This window comes from Tachypleus tridentatus, chromosome 2 (assembly GCF_004210375.1).
Source record: "Tachypleus tridentatus isolate NWPU-2018 chromosome 2, ASM421037v1, whole genome shotgun sequence".
Lineage (NCBI taxonomy): Eukaryota > Metazoa > Arthropoda > Merostomata > Xiphosura > Limulidae > Tachypleus > Tachypleus tridentatus.
The window spans coordinates 111,869,240-111,888,958 of NC_134826.1; the positions used below are offsets into that span (position 1 = coordinate 111,869,240).

The 19,719-nt window shown below is 31.5% G+C and overlaps 1 long non-coding RNA gene across 2 annotated transcripts in view; it reads right to left on the reverse strand.

The window, feature by feature from the left end:
- The window catches only part of LOC143244852 (uncharacterized), a 36,349-nt gene extending 25,844 nt beyond the window's left edge, over window positions 1-10,505 (reverse strand). The window contains exons 1-2 of one of the 2 annotated variants that reach the window (XR_013025348.1): window positions 10,303-10,505; window positions 8,463-8,649 (exon numbers count right to left, since the gene is read on the reverse strand). This is a non-coding gene — a long non-coding RNA (uncharacterized LOC143244852). Of the gene's footprint in view, window positions 1-5,616; window positions 8,650-10,302 lie in introns of those variants that run through there. The other variant, XR_013025347.1, reaches the window with a different exon arrangement.
- Window positions 10,506-19,719: the final 9,214 nt, after the last annotated feature.

Consider the following 19,719-nt stretch of genomic DNA (forward strand, 5'->3'; position numbering starts at 1 on the left):
ACAGACTTACAACGCTAAGTCTGGTTTTGATACCCTGGGTGGGCGGAGCATAAATAGCCCATTGTGTAGTTTTGGACTTGAGTCCAAACAATCAAGTACTTTATTTAATTTAAGATTATGAAATACCTCTAAGGTAGACTTAAGATGTTCTAATAATGTTATTATTACTTATCAAGGCCTTAGAAACAATTACCTCACTTTAAGATTGAAATTATTATAAATCTGATTAGAATATTACAATAAATGAATTAGATTTTCCTAATAGCTTTAATGTGGGTTTCTAAATATGATTTTCTATTGATTAAAGATATCTAGGTGGACTTATCTTTAAAACTGTGCATTCTTTTCTCAGTTTTCGAGAGAATTCATGTAGGTCAAAACATATTTCGGCTTTATTAACAAAGCTATTGGTTTGACAAACATTTAGCCATATATTGAGAAGGCTGATGTTGACATCAGGGAAAGTCTTGCTTGAGAGATTAACAATATTGGAATATTTAGGGGTGCCCTTTGGGGTACTGATTATAATCTCGAATTCATTAGTTTTATTAGCAAGATAGTACTAAAGGGATTATAATTTGTACTATTAATTTCAGAGTAAAAAACATGTGTGTTATTTTGAATGATGATGAATTCGAAATACGGGCTGTTTCTTTATTTGTGATAGAACTGAGATTCAGATGTTATTGTTTTTTGGTCTGTTTTAATGACTTTCTTTTTTTTTATGGCATGAGGTTTAATTTTTTTCTCTAAAAAATCTCAAGACTTGTAGGCCTGGCATGGCCAAGTGGTTAGGGCATTCGACTCGTAATCTGCGGCTCGCGGGTTTGAATCCTCATCACACCAAACATTATAAGTCCAATCCCACTATTCGTTGGTAAAAGAGTAGCCCAAGAGTTGGCGGTGGGTGATGATGACTGTCTGCCTTCCCTCTAGTTTTACTCTGCTAAATTACGGACGGCTAGCGAAGATAGCTCTCGTGTACTTTTGTGCGAAATTAAAACAAACAATAACAAAACAAACAGATTCAAGACAAGTTACTATTTGCACTGAGGCCTGGTGCCTTCAACAGTTTTAAAAATACTGTGTATTTTCTAAAGTTCTTTAGAAACGTGTGACCCCGTATTTCCGGTACAACAATGATATAAATGACCAATAAACTTAAATGGTTGATCACCATTTACTTCTGATGAAGGAAAGTTAATCTTCTGAAAGCATTCGAGTAATTAAATTTCATTTGTCACGCTAACTTTCTTCTGCTCATCCTGCGAACGAACAAGTTATTTTTTTCATTAACCTCCCAGTGGCTTAGCAGTAAATATGAGTGTTCATAACACTAGAATACCCGTGGAGGGCAGAGCACAGATAACCAATTGTATAACTTTGCGCTTTATAACAAACAAAACTTCTATTAATTCTTGGTTGTTTACTTTATACAGGCTTAACAAGAATGAAGCGGCAAATGATTATGTATGTATATTGAGTGTATTTTATAAAATTCTATTTCTTTTTTCTTGGATTTTAGATTTTATTTTTGGAATTTTAGTTGTTTATCAAATTCAACATGGAATATGATATTTTTGCAGTTTCAAGATCAAACAGTGAGTAGAACACATTCAACATATCGATAATACCACCTTACCTTAAAAAAACTGTTTAGATCCTTTAATTACACACACACACACACACACACACACACACACACTCACTCACTCACTCACTCACTCACTTACTTTCAATGATGCTTTACGAATCTTACGTATTTATACCTTTTGTTAAAATAAATAAAATATTTGTACCAACACTAACTAAAAGTGTTTAATTAATATGGTTGGACTACCCTTCTAATGTAGATATGTATGTAATGTCAGTCTTTTGGAAGACATTTCTTTATTGTGCAAGACAGTAAAATTAAAATTATGATTTGCAGTTATAAAGCTGTAAGACAACGTACCACTCAAGCCGTATTCGTAATTATTAAATAGTAACAAATCAAACAACGTGTAATAGTAGTTTTTGTTTCAAAGTTAATTTATTAATATAGTGGTGTAGTTTAATGCTATAAGTGTAAGCAATACATTTCGACTGTTTGTTTATTTTTCCTGCCATCGGAAGAGTCGTTTGAGCGTGTAGGTACATTTTATAATTAGCTTAATACTATCTCAGGGGCGAATTTCAGATGGTACTTACTAGTGGCAAATTATGTTAGAGAATAAAGGTTACACTCCAAACGATAAACATTAAATAATGTTTGATTTTTACAATAATTACTATGATATTAAATTATAAACCATTTTCAAAACTCATGGTAAGTGGCATGTGTATTCGCATACTCGCCGTGCAGGTATACAGTGTATTGATATAGGATTTTCCAAAATTTATATCATGATTTTTTTGGTGAAGACAAATTCATTTTCGATAAATAACCAAGTGTCGAATGTTTTGTTCAATGTCACCACCATCCGGAATTAGTTGACATGGTAATTGGCACAAATAGTAAACAAATGTTAAGTGTTCGATGAATTTAAAATGTGTCATTATACCTACCTACGATATAACTACCTATAATATATATATATATATCTGATGTCAGGCATTAATCAACTTCTGTTTACCAATATTAAACTTTAACCTGCTCCTTAGAGTGTTAAATGTAAGAACTGTTTTACTAATATTTTGTTTTCGAACAGTGTAAAGTTTTCTTTGTTTAAATACACAATAATTTGTTCAAAACTATAATTATTGAACTAAGATCACTTTACTTTAGCTGCTATTAAATGTTGGTCGTTATCTTCATTTGATGTTTCTTCACATTTATTTCAATTAGTTATTAATACAAACCTTCATAAAAAGAAAAATGCCAGCTTTCACGAATGAAATAATACCAATATGTGCTTGACCATTTACATACACCACAGCTTTATGTTTTCATAAACCATGTTTAAACGTTCTTAAAGTAGCATGCAAGTTAATTTGAAAGATTGGCATCATAATCTATATGGTAAGATTCAGTGTCTCCGTGTGTAACTTCAACCTCTGGTCGCACCGACTTCTAAATGGTGCCAAACAAATTGACTCGTTTGCATAAAGGTTATATTTTGTACCTCACCCCTTGGCGAACTCTGTGAATTCCCGAAAACCGGTTCTTATAAACTGTTGGATTTATTAATTTCAAAATGGAGCCAAAGGAATTTTCTCAGCCCCATGTTTTACACAAAGATAGAACTTTTGACCAAATCCCGTAGGTAATCAGTGTAATTTGCAAAAATATTTTTACGGGGATTCTCCGAAAGCGGACCCTAACTTTGGCATTGATTCACATGTATATGAGAGCACACAAATAAATAAGCCTACTAATTACTGTTCATAACTTAGTTAAAGAAATAAAACTTATAGTGGCAACGACAATTAAACTGAAAAATGCCAAATATTAGTTAAAGTATTAAATATACATTGCATCAGTCATGTAAATATCAGCCATAGGTCCACTAATTCGCCAATTTTCATGTTTTAGGTGATTCTTTAAGTTATATTCAAGATTATCATTGCTATTTTAGATTGTTTCTTTTACATATTTTAATTTTACAATAGTAAAGCTTCCTCCTCTGTTTCCGAAAAAAAAACAGAATTCTTCGTGACATGTACAAAATATGCTCGAGCAATCGGAGAATTTAGCTTCATATATTACTAGTATACTTGATTAACGAAATTTGCCGGTCTATATGTCAGATTTATAGAATATTTTGGATGGGACGTTTTAAAACAATACTGTTATTTTTATAGACATGAAGTTGAATAACTCATTTTTAAACGATGACTTATTTCTCAACTGCTTTAAAAATGTAATAAATCAAAGGATATAATTATAAAACAAAGATCAAAATCGTGTTTTATAGTTGCCAGAACTATTTCCTTCAAGTAGTTGTGGTAAAGCGAACAAGAAAGTGAATTATGCTTAATCTTGAGAATAAGTTATTTAAAGTTTCGCGACAATAATTAAGCGACAATAATTAATAAGGCCTTGCGTATAATCATAATATCCCATGGCCCGGCATGGCCAGGTGGTTTAAGGCACTCGACTTGCAATCTGAGGGTCGTGCGTTCGAATTCCCGTCACACCGAACATGTTCGCCCTTTCAGCCATGGAGACATTATAATATGAAAGTGAATCCCACCGTTCTTTAGTAAAAGAGTAGCCCAAGAATTGGCGATGGATGGTGATGGCTAGCTGCTTTCCTTTTAATCATACACTGCTAAATTACGGACGGCTAGCGCATATAGCCCTTGTGTAGTTTTCAATAATTCAATAAATTCAATAAATAAACAAACAAACAAATAACCTTAATGTGCAAAGATATGAAGACAGACGTTTTCTTTTTTTTTGTGAGAATGACGCAAGACCTCCAAAACGCTATTTTCTTACGTTTTCAAACCAGTCTTAACGCTATGTGCCACTTTATGTCTACTTATACGAGCGAGAGTAGAAAACAGATACAGTTGCTAACAAAACAATATAAAAGCTGTTTGGTAAAGTTACGCAAAGTCGTGAGTGAGAAACATGGCTCGTCTGTTTGTTTGTTTTTGAATTTCGCGCAAAGCTATTCGAGGGCTATCTGCGCTAGCCGTTCCTAATCTAGCAGTGTAAGGCTAGAGGGAAGGCAGCTAGTCATCACCGCCAACTCTTGGACTACTCTTTTGCCAGCGAATAGTGGGATTGACCCTCACATTATAATGCCCCCACAGCTGAAAGAGCCAGCATGTTTGGTGCGACGGGGATTCGAATCCGCGATCCTTAGATTACGAGTCGAACGCCTTAACCCACCTGGGCATGCTGGGTCACTGGATCGTCTGTCTATGATGGAATTTTAGCTATGCATATGTAACTCATGAAACTAACTGCTTGTCGGCTTTTAGCGAAGACTCATTATCTTTGGATTTCCTAAATCTTGTCACTGGTTTTAGCTTTCCAGCTTCAGAAAAGTAAATAAACGTTTCTCTGACTAATTATTAAATACGTTTATTTGTTTCATGATCCACAATAAGTTTTTTGCAATATTGTGTAGCTAAAGAAGAGATTAGAATTGCCGATTTATGAAACTGAAGATTCATTGCACACAACCCTTTCCCACAAAAAAAAAATGCGCCTTATTCTGTTGGATCATGAGAACTGAATAGCAGCAGTGGTAAAGGAAAGAGATGCAAAGTGGAGTACTTCGCAAGACATAAAAATTTTACAATGATAGATTGAAAGTATAAGGAGTTCTTAAAAGGAACTTAATTTAGGGGGTCTGGAGGCATGCCATCCCAGAAAATTAATATAAACATATAATTTACATTGCTACATTAATGAAATATGTAAAAGTTGATACGCTACAGCACCCAAAGCTCTGATGCCTATGTAAGAGTAAAGGTCAAATTCCACAATTCGTGAGAGTGGCCTAAAAGTTGGAAGTGAGTGTTAAAAATTATCTGTCTTCTCTCTTGTATGCCAGTTCAAAACTAGGGATAGCTGAGTGACGATAGCTTTTTGCAGCTTCGCGTGAAATTCTTAAACCAATAAACAAAACGGCTGAAGACAATTATAACATACACACATAAATTTCAAAAAGGTCAAAATTTTATGATTTGATGGCGTATATACATAAATCTTTGTTTATTCTTTTACGATTAAATTACACAACTGAAAATTTTAAATATATTGTTGCTTAAAGTTTAACAAAACATGTTTTAAAATAGTTGAACATAACATAGACATCAGAGAAACACTAGTATTATTTATAGCTAAAATTAACAATTTGTCTAGCTTCCATGAGTTGTAAAATATACATTTCGCATAAAACTTTCTCATTAAAATGATTAAAAGCTATTGTATAAAATTTCAAAGCTCTAAAAGTTTCGCAGATATAGAGTTATTTCAAGTCACAAAGTTGAGTACTCTTACTTATTAAGTTTTTCAGTTGTGTTTTATTAAACGAATAAGTAACATTTTTATTGAATCAGGCATTCTCTAATGTGGGTCAGCTTTGAGTTCTAAGATTACTATGTTAAAGTTAAAAATCCAGTGTTTGATTCAATGCGGTGGATAGAGCGCAAAACGGTTATTGTGTAATTTTGTGCTAAATAAACAATATCTTCAATTAGGGAGACTTTGTTTATTTTATTTGTTTTGTGTAAAACCTCAAACACTTATTGGGAAAACGTCACTTCAAAGAATAATATTTTGATCACTTATGTTATTATTACATTTCAGATTTGTACCATGCGTTATGTATTTAATAAAAAAAAAACAGGAGGAAAACGTTTCATGGTTTGAAAATAATATTAAGATAATTTTGCCTGTTACATTAATATGTTAATGAAGAACTGGGAAAGTAAAACATTTATTCTACATTCATTTCACAGTAAATGCAGTACTGTGCTTTGACTGTGGGTTCTTCGACTTGGACCTACAGTTATTAGTCAAAGTTATACCAAACTTCAACAGGAGGTGGTCCAAAGAACCAACTAAACATCGGGAAATCAAATTCATTTCAAAGCTAGCCGCTTATGCTTTCTGCAGCTGTGAAAGCAAACAAGGTCTGACCTGAATTTCAGTGAACCCGGACAGTTTGGCGAAAATGTCATGAAAAATGATAGTCTGAAATAGTTCTAAGTGTCTTGGCCTCGAAAACGTGTTCACAGGGTGAAGAACAAGTTCCTTCACAGAGCTGTACTTCTGTGACAAACAAACTAGCCCCGTCGTGCAACAATATTAAATTTCAAAACGATACCAGCGCCTCATAGGAAGCTGAGATTACAATCTAAAAAAATCCTGCCTACTTTTGTCTAAGCTAAGTAAATTATAACAAAGCTAAATTAGGTTGGGCAAGGGCGGGCAATATGACTGAAGGGGTGTGTCTGATGGCTAAAGCACGTTCATTTTTAAAAACATCGACAAGTTCCAAATATATTTTAAGGGTGACTATTGTTAAATATTGACTTGGCAAAAATATGTAAGGGATTAAAAGATGGAACGTTTTTAATTAGTCCATTTGTATTAAAAAAAATAATTAATTAGTTGTTTATTGAACGTTGTTGATTAATGATTGCCGTATGTTTGTGGGTGAATAGGTTTCATGTGCTACGTAAAAGAAGTTAGATTTTCAAAAAGATGTGAAATTAGTATTTTAATGTTTAAGATGAAAGAAAGAAATTTTGAAAGTATTCAAAGCTGTACAAAAATAAAAAATCTTAAAACTTAAGTTTTAGCGAATTTTACATTATTTCTCTACATTCATTTGTATTTATATTACCAAAATTTACCATAAAAATAAATAATAAGGTGAAATTGATTTAATATTTTCATCTTATCCTTAATTTGCAGGAAGCTATAACAAATCTGGCCACCCAGGACACATTCTTAATTCTAACAAAATTTGAATGTAAGACAAGTTTTGTTTTTTTGTAAATATGCAGAATGCTTTAACATATTTCAATTTAGGTTTATCAGTTACCAGATTTTATAGAGCTGACTATGGAAAAGTGTGTGTGGGAAAACGTATCCATTAATGACGATAATGCAATATCAGAAAATCATATACTGTTTATTTACACCCAATGTTTTCGCATTCGTATTTTCGAGGATTCACGCTGCAAGTGTTGAGTTATATTTCAGTTTCAGTAACTGTAAAGAATCTAGAGACATTTTTGAATGCTTTTGTAAAATTCTAGATATTACCAAATGCAGTTTCTCTCACGACTGTAGTATTCTTGAAAGTAATTTTTGCTATAAAGAAAAGGATAGATACTTGTTGCTGTATAGTATTAGTGTTATATTTCTTAAACTTTATTTATTTGTTTTGAAAATGGTGAAAACATATTACAATAAACATTTCTAACATTTTCAAGCTACGTAGACGTTATGAGCAAGATATTTGTTTTCTTTGCTTCAATGTGTTCATGACACATTTTAATAATTAATACCTCTGTTTTATTTTTAAAACTATGATCTGGCGTTAAAAATGTCAATTTTTACTGTTTTATACACAATATAAAATGTTTCTTACCTTTTTCATATTTCATCTATGTTTAATATTGTTAAATTTAATACACGAGTTCTGTTATACATTTTCCTGTATAAAACACATTTAGCTTTATATTATTATCGTTTATATATTGCATTTTCATATTTCATTATTATCATAAGTTATAATATTTTCAATGATACAATTTCTATGACTTATGGCACGAAATAGACAGAATAATTAAAAAATATTTCCTAAACTATCGTGGAACGTTACTTATCTCACTTTATGATCAAAAATAATTAAAACCGCGAAAAAAAAGGAGGAATGAAATAAAAGCTGACTATAATATCAAAAGTAAATATAAAAATATTAAACAATTGCTTCAATTTACAGAAACAACGATCCTTTTAATAACGTTGATCACATGACGACCACCCATCAACTAGATATACCAACCTCGTGTTGACCAGTCTCTCCTCTCGCTTCAGTAGAAATGATCGGCCAGATGTCCTCTTGTCTTTCATTCCTCGCTGTAGCCACGCTGTCTAGTGGGGTCAGCATACAACTGATGTGCTGAGAAACGTACACGTGGTTGTGATTCCGCTCCTGTTTCCCCCGTACACTCTGCTCTATCAACACTATCCTAATGTTATTTGTAAGAGGAGTAAAGTAGTTTGAGTGATGTTTAATACTGAATAATTACGAGAAGTATTACATTAGTAAGATAATCTCTTAACAATGCAATTTTTAGCCAAGAGTCCGTTAATGATCTTGTATAAGTTTAACGGTGAATCATCGAATAAGAAGTGTTTTTCAGTTACACTTATACTACAAAAAATGAAATGAAAAAGCCTCCTGTAGAGGCAATTTCTCTGGAAACCTTCGAGATTGTCTGTTAAGAAGTGACAGCAATTTTTGTTTTTTGTGATTATTGAAGAATCTAGAAAACAACTTTAGTATTTTGATAAATCTTAACTTTGGATATTATTGTCAGAGGAGATTAGTAGACCCAACCATATTAATTTGGATGAAGTAAAAAAGGATAGCAGGTTGAGATGGGAGGAATTAATTTTACCTTATAACTACATGGAATAAAGAGTTAGAAGGTTAACTATTTGTTACTTTTAGATTGGCTGGTAGACAAGGTTATGCAAGCTGACGTTTAGCTTTTGATTACTTAATATACAATAATAAACATTCGGTATGCATTGACCTGAGATTATCTTGTAAACAAGAGCTAGCATGCATGAATGTTTTGTTGTTCAGGAAGGAAGACTAGCACCTTGGCATGTTTGGATTTGTGTTTGTCTGGCAATCAAAGATAGCAAATTCATATCTGTTAACTTGAGGTTATAAGTTAAAATGTTGACGTTAGATCATTTAGGATTGCCTTAGCGATCTAGATTAAAAGGTTGACATATAACTTGAGGTTGTCTGGTGATTAAAGTTGTTTTTACATTGGCTGTTAGCAAGCTATGACTAATCTTAATTTAGAAATACTTGATTTGCAAGATCTGAGGATTAGAAACATAATTAATATGATGTATTTAAGCTAGACCTGTACTTCATTTCTTGGATGCACATATATAACATACAATTTATTGAAAATTATATTTTTATAAGGAATAGAATGAAACCTATTTAATAATAAAGAAGCATGATATTGTATAATAAAGAAGCATGATATTGTATAATAAAGAAGCATGATATTGTATAATAAAGAAGCATGATATTGTATAATAAAGAAGCATGATATTGTATAATAAAGAAGCATGATATTGTATAATAAAGAAGCATGATATTGTATAATAAAGAAGCATGATATTGTATAATAAAGAAGCATGATATTGTATAATAAAGAAGCATGATATTCTTTTAGTATCATAGCTCATCAAACTACTTATGTTATTGATTACGATGACAATTCGCCAGCGACAGTCGTTCACATCATAATATTTACTGAAACTTTACAATTATATCTTTATAGCTTTGCTGTTGACTTTTTTATAAGCTTTCTGTTTGGTATAATGAGTTGACCCATACAGGAGTTAACTTAGATTACAATTGAGTATTTACTATTGGTTCCAAGAAATGAAAACACAGACTTCATATTAAGAGGCTTTGTTTCTCTAATTCTTGGAGAAGCAAGATATCTGCTAGAAATCACATTGTTATAAACAAGCGAGATCTTGACTAAACCTGAGTTCAAATTTGTAGAGCTACGAGCAACGAAAGCCCTTTGGAGAAAAGTGTCAAAATTCTTACTTCAACTAGGTCTAAATAACACGCGTCTTACCTCTTTCTCTCTCAAGATTATCACTGACTAATTCATAATCAGTGATGAAATCACAAACACCGCAACCATGCACAACCAGGCTCTGATAAAAATCATACAACTAACACTATTTGTGGCTTTCCGCTTAGCTGCCTAATGAGCTGACACGCTAAACCGAAATATTCTATAGTGAGCTTCTTATCTTGTTTAGTGTCTTTCCTGAATTTCACGGGCAAGTTATTAATTGCATCTGCACCCTAGCGCATAGAATGGTCGCTTTTAAAAACTAAACATGTGTGGATTGCGTTAGAGCAAGTAATGCCACGTAGTAAGAGACGAAATATGGCAAGTATGCTGATAGTGACGCCCCACGTGTGGCTGTGAATGCAACAAATTACACTGCCTGAAACAAGGCATCTTTCAGAGTTAGAGATCCGCCACATGCCGTACACACACAACAATTTATTGACTCAGAGCTAGAGCTAACATACCGTTAAGTGTTTAAGAAACTGAAATTTGTCACAAAACAAAATTGAAAATGTATAGAGTGTCAGTATCCCATCCTGCTGTCCTGACAGCTAGAAGCTTATGCGGGCACAGGTTTACTTTTCACTGTAACGTACTGTTTTCGGAAGATTGATGAGGAAAATACACAATTGTGACTTTCATAGTGCATTTCGTCACTTGAGAACCCTCTAATGCTTCATTTCTTAGGAGCATTGCATCGAATAACCTCAAGAAGACTAGAGACAAACTCTGATACGAGATATTTCTCTGAAGAATATAAAAACCAAACCAATTTTCAGGATCTGTGTTTCTTTGCAAACATAATATTAATTCTTATCATCTCGCTAACAATAAAAGCAGGACTTCCCAACTACTTGATTAAAAAAACTGATACCGAAAGCAAATTAGTATTTTGTTACTAAAATAACCCTCTTTCACGCCCGTGTAATTCATCTTCGGGACATATGAGAAATTTTCGGTTTCCATTATGCATGCTGTGTAGTATTTTAGTCTCTTCAAATCTGACTAGACGTTCATTAATTTCAAAGGCTTGGCACATTATCCGAAAACTTTTTTTAAACAACAAACACGAAAATTTGCTTAACTTTCTATTCCTCTTTATTCATTTTTATTCAACTCGAAACTTAAAGAGTTTTTATTTCTATGTACTTTTCAAGAGGTTTATTTCTTTTATGTTCTTCAACTAAAAAAAATAGTAAAAAAAACAATCCATTTTTCCCCACCTGCATATATGTAAAAATAGCCTACTCAGGGATCCAAGTAATATATATAACAGAACTGGTTCAAAAGTTGCTAATCTCTTCAAATCTTGGACGAAAATGTTTCTTTTTTTTTCTGCATTTTTCACCTTCAATTTCATGGAAGTTTTATCATGTGTATGTGTGTGTGTGTATATATATACACACACACACACACACACACACATACACATGATTGTTATTAGTGTCTTTATCTTAATATTATTTACAAGTTATAATGTACTATAGCTTCAAAGATATATAATATACAATAGATCACCATTCTGAGCTATGTACGTATATGTAAAACCTTTCCATATAATTTTACTTTTCTTAGCTACTTAACTGCTTTTTAATTTTATTTACTTTCAATCTATCTAATTTTCAATACAAAAACTCTATTTGTGTGTCTTTCTATACTTTAGCACAAATAATTAATGAATATAATGTTCACTATAATTATACGTTTCCCGGTGGAAGAGCGGTAAGATTTTGAATTTGCAACACAGTTAAGTTTTTATGAGCTTCACTTTTATATGTATTTGGGGCCTGGCATGGCCTAGAGCGTAAGGCGTGCGACTCGCAATCCGAGGGTCGCGGGTTCGCGCCCGCATCGCGCCAATCATGCTCGCCCTCCCAGGCGTGGGGGCGTTATAATTTTACGGTCAATCCCACTATTCGTTGATAAAAGAGGAGCCCAAGAGTTGGCGGTGGGTGGTGATGACTAGCTGCCTTCCCTCTAGTCTTACACTGCTAAATTAGGGACGGCTAGCACAGATAGCCCTCGAGTAGCTTTGTGCGAAATTCCAAAACAAACAAACAAATATATGCATTTGTCTGTCATTGACACATCGGACGCGACTGATATCACTTCACTTCAAACTGAGACTCTTTTTATTACACAAACTTCTCACAGTAAAGTTTTTACATTTTTATATCAAAAGCGTTTATTTAAAGCGAGCACACTGTGTAACTATTGATTCATGTTTTCACCAGCTAAATTTATTTAGAACATCTTTTATATCTAATAAAAGACAGCATACAAAAGTAACTGTTTTCAGCAAGTGATGTGAAGTTTGAATTATGTGCAAATGCGTTATGAACATCGTTATCATTCGTCAGCTCACAGACAGTATAAGAATATTATTATTAACTACCTTGTACTTTAAAATCAACGAGAAAATACCACCAAAATATCACAATGTTTAAGATTTTCTTTACCCGTGGTTTTTAGAACTGACTAGAATATTTGGTGTATGTTATTTTATGTCTAGTTCAGTCCAAGGCGTTATACAGTGTTTCTCTCTGGTTTGTTGCTGAGTTCTTCAGTTTTATCAGAGAGTATTTCTTTTACTTTCTTGCACTAGTGAGATGTCTTCTTTGGTGGGTGTCATGTAACATATATCAGTGAAGGAATATAGCAACAATAAATACTGGTTCTGATTCGAAGGATTGAGTCAAACTTGTCTTTTATTCTTCACTAAAATAAAAAAATGAAACGTTCAGTTTATTAAATGTTATTTATTTATACGTCCTTGTTTAATAAAAGAGATTATTTAGTATCACGAAGTGATAATAAAAAGGAATTACTTTACCTGATATCACAAGGTGATAATAACTAAGAAATTAATAAGTGATAGTAAAAAAGAAAGTATCTGATACCGTAAAGAGAAAATAAAAAATAACAATTTCATGCTAAATCCAAAGCTCTTTTATAAATCTTAAAATATATGTGTAAGTGTCTTTACAGATTGACGTGTCAAGATTACTAGAAGGTGTACTAACAGAGGAGATTATTTTAATGATTACCATTTCCGTATGAATAGTTACAACCCTGTACAGTGTCATTACGCAAATATTGCTTTCCAATAATTACCACAAAGATCTACTTTCGTTATCAACATATTTCAGTAAAGGTGAAGAGCATTTTTTTAAAACTTCAGATTTTTGTTGGAGTAGCCTTAGCATTTGTTTTCGCTTTTACAGTATTCCGAGCCTTGAATTTAGGACTTTTCCTAAATTTCTTTTTTTTCCGCTCTTGTAACAAGTGAGATCATTTTATATGTTGTGATAGTTTGTTCTTTTAAATGACAACATTACATTCATCTACCTCAGTTTCCAATACTTAATTTAGACAACCACTTCTGGTTTCATTTTGTATTTATATGATAATTCTTTGTGTTTATTCGTCTTTGTGTTATGTGATGTTAAGTCATGTCATGAATCAACGAAAGTAAACTTCCTGAAAAAAATGGTAGGTGGAAAAAGAAACTGCAGGGCTGAGTTTTCACCCAGGATCTTTGGCTAACAGAACTAATGTTCTACTAGCTGAGATATCCAACAGTACGAGACGTCAGATTCCTTTCACCTATAAAATATTTTAACTATGAGTAAGAACTTCATAGTATGTTGTGCTATTGTGCTCAGGCAATGAATAGATTTATTTATCACTAGAAAACTTTATTTTTATTGATTCATGACATGACTTAATTAATACTAACAATATATACATATTTTATATATGTAAGGCTAGTTAAACTCTTTTAGATTCAGTTAGGAGCACGATTTTTTTCATATATAAAAGCATTTGATGTACACCTTAAAAAAACAAAACAATAAGAAGTAAGTCAATGAAGAACGGACCTTTCAAATGAGTCTAAGAAATCTAGTAAGATGATACAAAAGAACTATCTTGTCAAGATTTTAATGCCAGATACATCAAATAGTACAGATTAACTTTACCAACTTAAAGTCACTTTCAGACGAGTGTATTGAGTAAAACATTTCAGCATTTCCGCCCACAAAGATAAAGGAAAGACAAAACATGTGACAAAAGCTAATTTCAACTAGGTCACACCAGGTCATTAAACCAAAGTTTTAAATCTTTTAGAACATAAATATTCACAAACTTCTATTACGAAGTAAATGACAGATGAATGAACAATAAATCAGCGAACCTGGCAATTGAAATGCCGATGATCCAGTTCCTTTGTTGTTGTTTTTTAATTTGGATATTATCTTTTGAATAAGATAACTTTTACACAATTCTAGGAGAAACTGCAATTTTGAAATTTAGTAGTTTACTATGCATTACTTTTAATCATACGTTTATTGACATAAGTAGTTGCTCAGATCAAAATTCACATACAAATTTGATTATATTAATTTTAGATTCAGGGTAAGAAAACGTAATTAGATGCTTCTGTAGTTATGTGAAAAACATTCGTGAAGTAATGTAAGAGAAACTAGAAACATTCGTGTAACTTCTACAGCTCATTGTTTGTTGACATAATTAAAAAGTCTAAATTATGTTTCTATTTAAGTTGTATGTTTTTCTAGTTATTTATGTTACGTACGTCTCTTATTCCAAGTTAGTCCGTTAATGTATTTGAAAACTCTTTTTGTTTTATGTAGAAGGATGTAGGTGAAGATGTATAGTATAAAAACAAGAAATGCAAGGTTTCGTATTCAATGTAACACTACACTGAAAAATCGGTTGACATATTTGTAATAATTATTTTTGCTGATTCACTGGAGGTTTTTGTATGTACAATAAATTATATTAAATATACAGTTTAATTTTTGAAGCTCTATAAAGTCTCTGTCTATATATATACGTTGAGTATGTTATTTTAAAATCAGTTTGAGTATACAAATATGAAAGTTACATAACAGTCACTACTGATATGAAACGACGATGGTATAATACGTATTAGAAATAGATTTTGACATTTTTTGAAATTGTATGGACAGTATGATGCTAAAGAAAATATTCTTACACTCAGGTAATAAAAATTGGTTAAAATTAGAAATTGATTATTTCTAATACGGAGGTATTCATTTTTGCCTAATGACTGGAAAACATAGGAATATGAATCAACTTTTTGAGACAAGACTATCCAGGAAAGGTTATTGGCAAAGTTGTCCACTTGCTCCAGATAACATTACGCAATATAATCAACCATAATTTTCGTATGAAAAAGCGATACAACTTACTTGTAAACAAACTGTTTCCCTTCAGCCGTCGCATACTCAAGGAGCTGGAATATAAAACGGCCTGTATACTTCTAGTCAATTGGTGTGTTAAAACCTATGAAAGTAGATGGGTTATAGAAACTCACAGAAGAGAGGGGATCTTTTTGACATGTAACGAATTGATGGTGAGTCTCTAAAATAATTTTAGTATAATGTACTGAACCATTGTATCAGCTGAGAAGTGTAAAATGCTGTTGCATGGAGAATACATTTTCATACTGTAGTGTGAGACAATTCTAAAAAGAGAATATAAACCTCCTTTGAAAAAGGTTTACTAAAGAAATAAATATAATAAACGTAAAGTAGATTTGTCATTTGACAAACTGCCCTGGCAGTTTTGTCTCCTAAATAAATAACACGCTCAAATAAAGATACTCGTTAATGAAAAGTTTTAAAAAAGTTACAAAAGGAAAAATAAGTTAAATTCATATTGTATTTATACAAATCATTATCAAAAGCTCAGTATAATTAATACTTAAAACCGTATTTTCAATATTAATCCGTACTTTTCGAAGATCCAATTTTTTATTGTTTTTTAGAGAAATATTTAAGATTTTCTATAACAGAGAATTTGCATTTTTTGTCAATAAAAAGTGATAGTAGCAAGTAAAAGTAACTTCAGTTTTCGCAATCAAAACTAAACGTTCATAGAACATCTGATAAACTAATATACATTTAGATGTAAAACTGTAATTAAAGTTAAGGCTGTTAGGTGTTCCCACTCTGTTTTATTGTAACGCACAAATTTACCTGGACCTGAAATGTAATACTATATATCAGATTCATTTTGACCGGTCTTTTTTCGTTGTTGTTTTTATGTGTAAGCCACGGTTTTGTATATTACTAATTATAGCCTGTTTATCAACTGTAGCTCATGAAGAAACAAGCACTTCATCAATATGCAACAATATGAGATGACAAAATAAGCATTTCGTCAGTTTGCAGTGATGTGAATTGATATAACAAAGTCAAAGGAGATAAACAATTCGAATGTTGTAGTAATATTTTACGGCTTTTTTGTTTACACCATGTAACACAAATTTTGTTCTTGGATAGTATGTGTTATTTCTTGATTGCTTGGGTTATAAAAGTACAGAAAATGTCTATTATTCTTTTCAAACTTTGCTTTTGTGACCTGAATAATGAAATATAGATATTAACCTATTTTCTATGTAAAAACGGGCAAATTTGTACCTTTTCAATTAACATAATGTCTGAATAAAACAACATAAATCAAGATTTACATCTATCATCTATTGATACTAAAGTTATACAAAAGTGATAAAAATGTTTAGAAGTGAGTAGTTTTTCGAGATGGCTGCTTTCTTTCTCGCGTAGTGGGTACAGGGAGCTCAAGGCAGTGTGGTACTGGGGAGATGGATGATAAAAGGCTCGGATACATGATAGTAGATGCATTCTTGCCAGCCCGATATTTAGAAGGGTTCACAATGCAAAAGTAGCAATTGCTTGAGTGGTCAGTGGGTTTCACGCCAAATTCTTGGAATATTGAACTTCTTGGCTCTCTTTTCCTCTCTGTACCATCCTGCAAAAGAGCAAAACAAAATTGTTACTATGACGAATAAATTTAGTTCATCCACAACTAATGTGTAAGAGGTAGATGCCAAATAATTTGTTATTTTTTCTGTATTATTGGAAATTAAAAAATAAAAATATATTTAAATTTTAAAAGGTCTAAAATTTGTATAATATAAAATCTTACCATTCAAGGAAACAAAAATTGTCCGTCTTACTTTCTAGAGTTTTTTGCATTGCTCGCAGGTAAAATTATGTGCCCAGGGTTTGTCTTGATCCCCGATAGGCATACCGAAATATGCCTTGTAGGCTTCACACATTTTAGCAGATGTTATCACAGAGTACTTTTTCGGTCTTGTCTCGATAAACTGGCCACATATATATATATATATATATAAAATGCGTCTGGATAATGCTTGCAGCTTCTTGATGCAATCTCTGATAAAATCTGATAGGTCTATGTTTTCACTTAGGCAGCTAAAACTAAACTGAAGTGGTGAGAGCCTATATATATATATTAATATGAAAAGTTCTAGAAAATTATGAAAGGTTCTTGAAAATTGTTGTAAGTTCTACAACATTCTTGAAAATTGTTGTAAGTTCTACAACATTCTTGAAAATTGTTGTAAGTTCTACAACATTCTTGAAAATTGTTGTAAGTTCGAGAAAATTCTATATCAGCTACTCAGTACTGAATCTACCTGGAATGTTATGGAAAATGGGTAGATTTGAAACTTTCATTACCCAGGTCACAAAAGCAAAGTTTGAAGATAAAAATTGGTCTTTTCCATTTACTTTAGGCATAAGCAATTGGGAAATAACATTTTCTGCCCAGGAACAAGAAAAAGTAAAATTTTGTTACACAGTGTAATCATTCTAAAATGTTATATTAAAAATTTTGTTAGATAGTTGTAGCTGACATTCATTTACCCTTACGTGAAGGTTTTGTGTCTAGGATTTGATAATTTTTATTTATTAAACAAGAATAGCTTCGTAAAATAATTTTTTTTTAAATTTAATGACGAAGTTATAATTATTTCAAATTTATATTAATAATTGTCTACTTGATTTTCATGAAAGGATCCGAATAGATAACTATGGTCTTTTTGTTATCCAAACATTTATTTTAATTTTTGAATTTGATATGATTGAACACTTTTAATTAATGATATTTTTTAGAAAAGCAACACGTTATTTTGCTATATCATCAAGTCTGCCTTTTTATGTCATGTTTTATATTTAGTGACAACTTAGTTTATAATTCTCATTTCAATTATCTTTCTTAATGCTTTATTTAATTCAAGTATTCTAACTATGTTATATGCAATAACCTATTGAAGTATGCTGGGATTAGAATAGGTTATCAGCATGTTGTGTGTTTAAGATACTTTATCTATGTTGAACTTTTCATATTGTAAGGTGAAGATAAATTGGTTATGTTACTCTGTTTTGTGGCTACGATATTTTTGTTGACTCTAAAAGTTGCTATGTGTTTTGTTTTCGGTGAAGATTCTACTAAATTGTTTATGAAGTTGGAAAGAGTTTTCTTAGAATCCAGTGATATCAGTGGTATGGCTCTTACATTTGTATATGGTGTATTCTTCAGAAGTTTTATTCTGGGTCTTGTAAATTCTATGAGCAGTAAACCTTGCACTATAGCGTCAAAAGATGTTACCACATTTGGGGGGAGTTAAAGGAAAGGGAGCGATGTCATCACAGAAGATGACAAGGTCATAGTACTAATTTTTGACACCAGAGAAGAGTCATTTGGTACGCGTTACTTGGCCACCATAAAAGGCAGCCATAATGTCAGAGTTGAATTTATTGCTTGATACCAAACAGACGACCATAATGAAGGAATACATGTCATTAGAAAAACTTATTAAATAAATGATCCTAAAAAAGACGCTTATTCTTAATTCATTAGCTAATTAAGTTGTAATATAAAGGACACTTAACACTAATTATTTTATAACTAATTTGTTCTATAATAGGTCATTTACTGATACCTAATTAAATCCTTTATAATTAATTTAGTAAATATTTTATAAATGATTCATCCTCAAAAGGGACATTTAAGGTTAATTAATTAAATAATTTATAATTAATTTATCTTGAAAAGAACTCTTAACACTAATACATTAATACATTTATAATTAATTTGTCATAAAAGAATGCTTATCATTAATTTAATCACATATCCTTAACATTTAAATAATCCTTAAAAGAACAATGTATTAATTAAAGTTTACTCAATCAAATGATTAAAAATTTTCAGTTCTAAATTATACTTTTTCTATTCTAAATGGACTATATCTTTCTCATTTCGATGCATGCAACTGAAAACAATAGATTTAAATCACTTTGAAAGGGTAATATCATGTATTAATTAAAACTTATACTTTTACTAATTTGACTTCATACAAGAATTTACATCATGAACAAAACGTTTATTATGCAATAACACTTTTACTAATTAAAGTTTATTCAATAAAATAATTTACATGTTACCTTTATCTCATGTTTTACAAAGGTGGAATTTCACATATGTATATATTCAATTACTATTATTTTAACAACTGACCATAGGATTTTCATAAATATC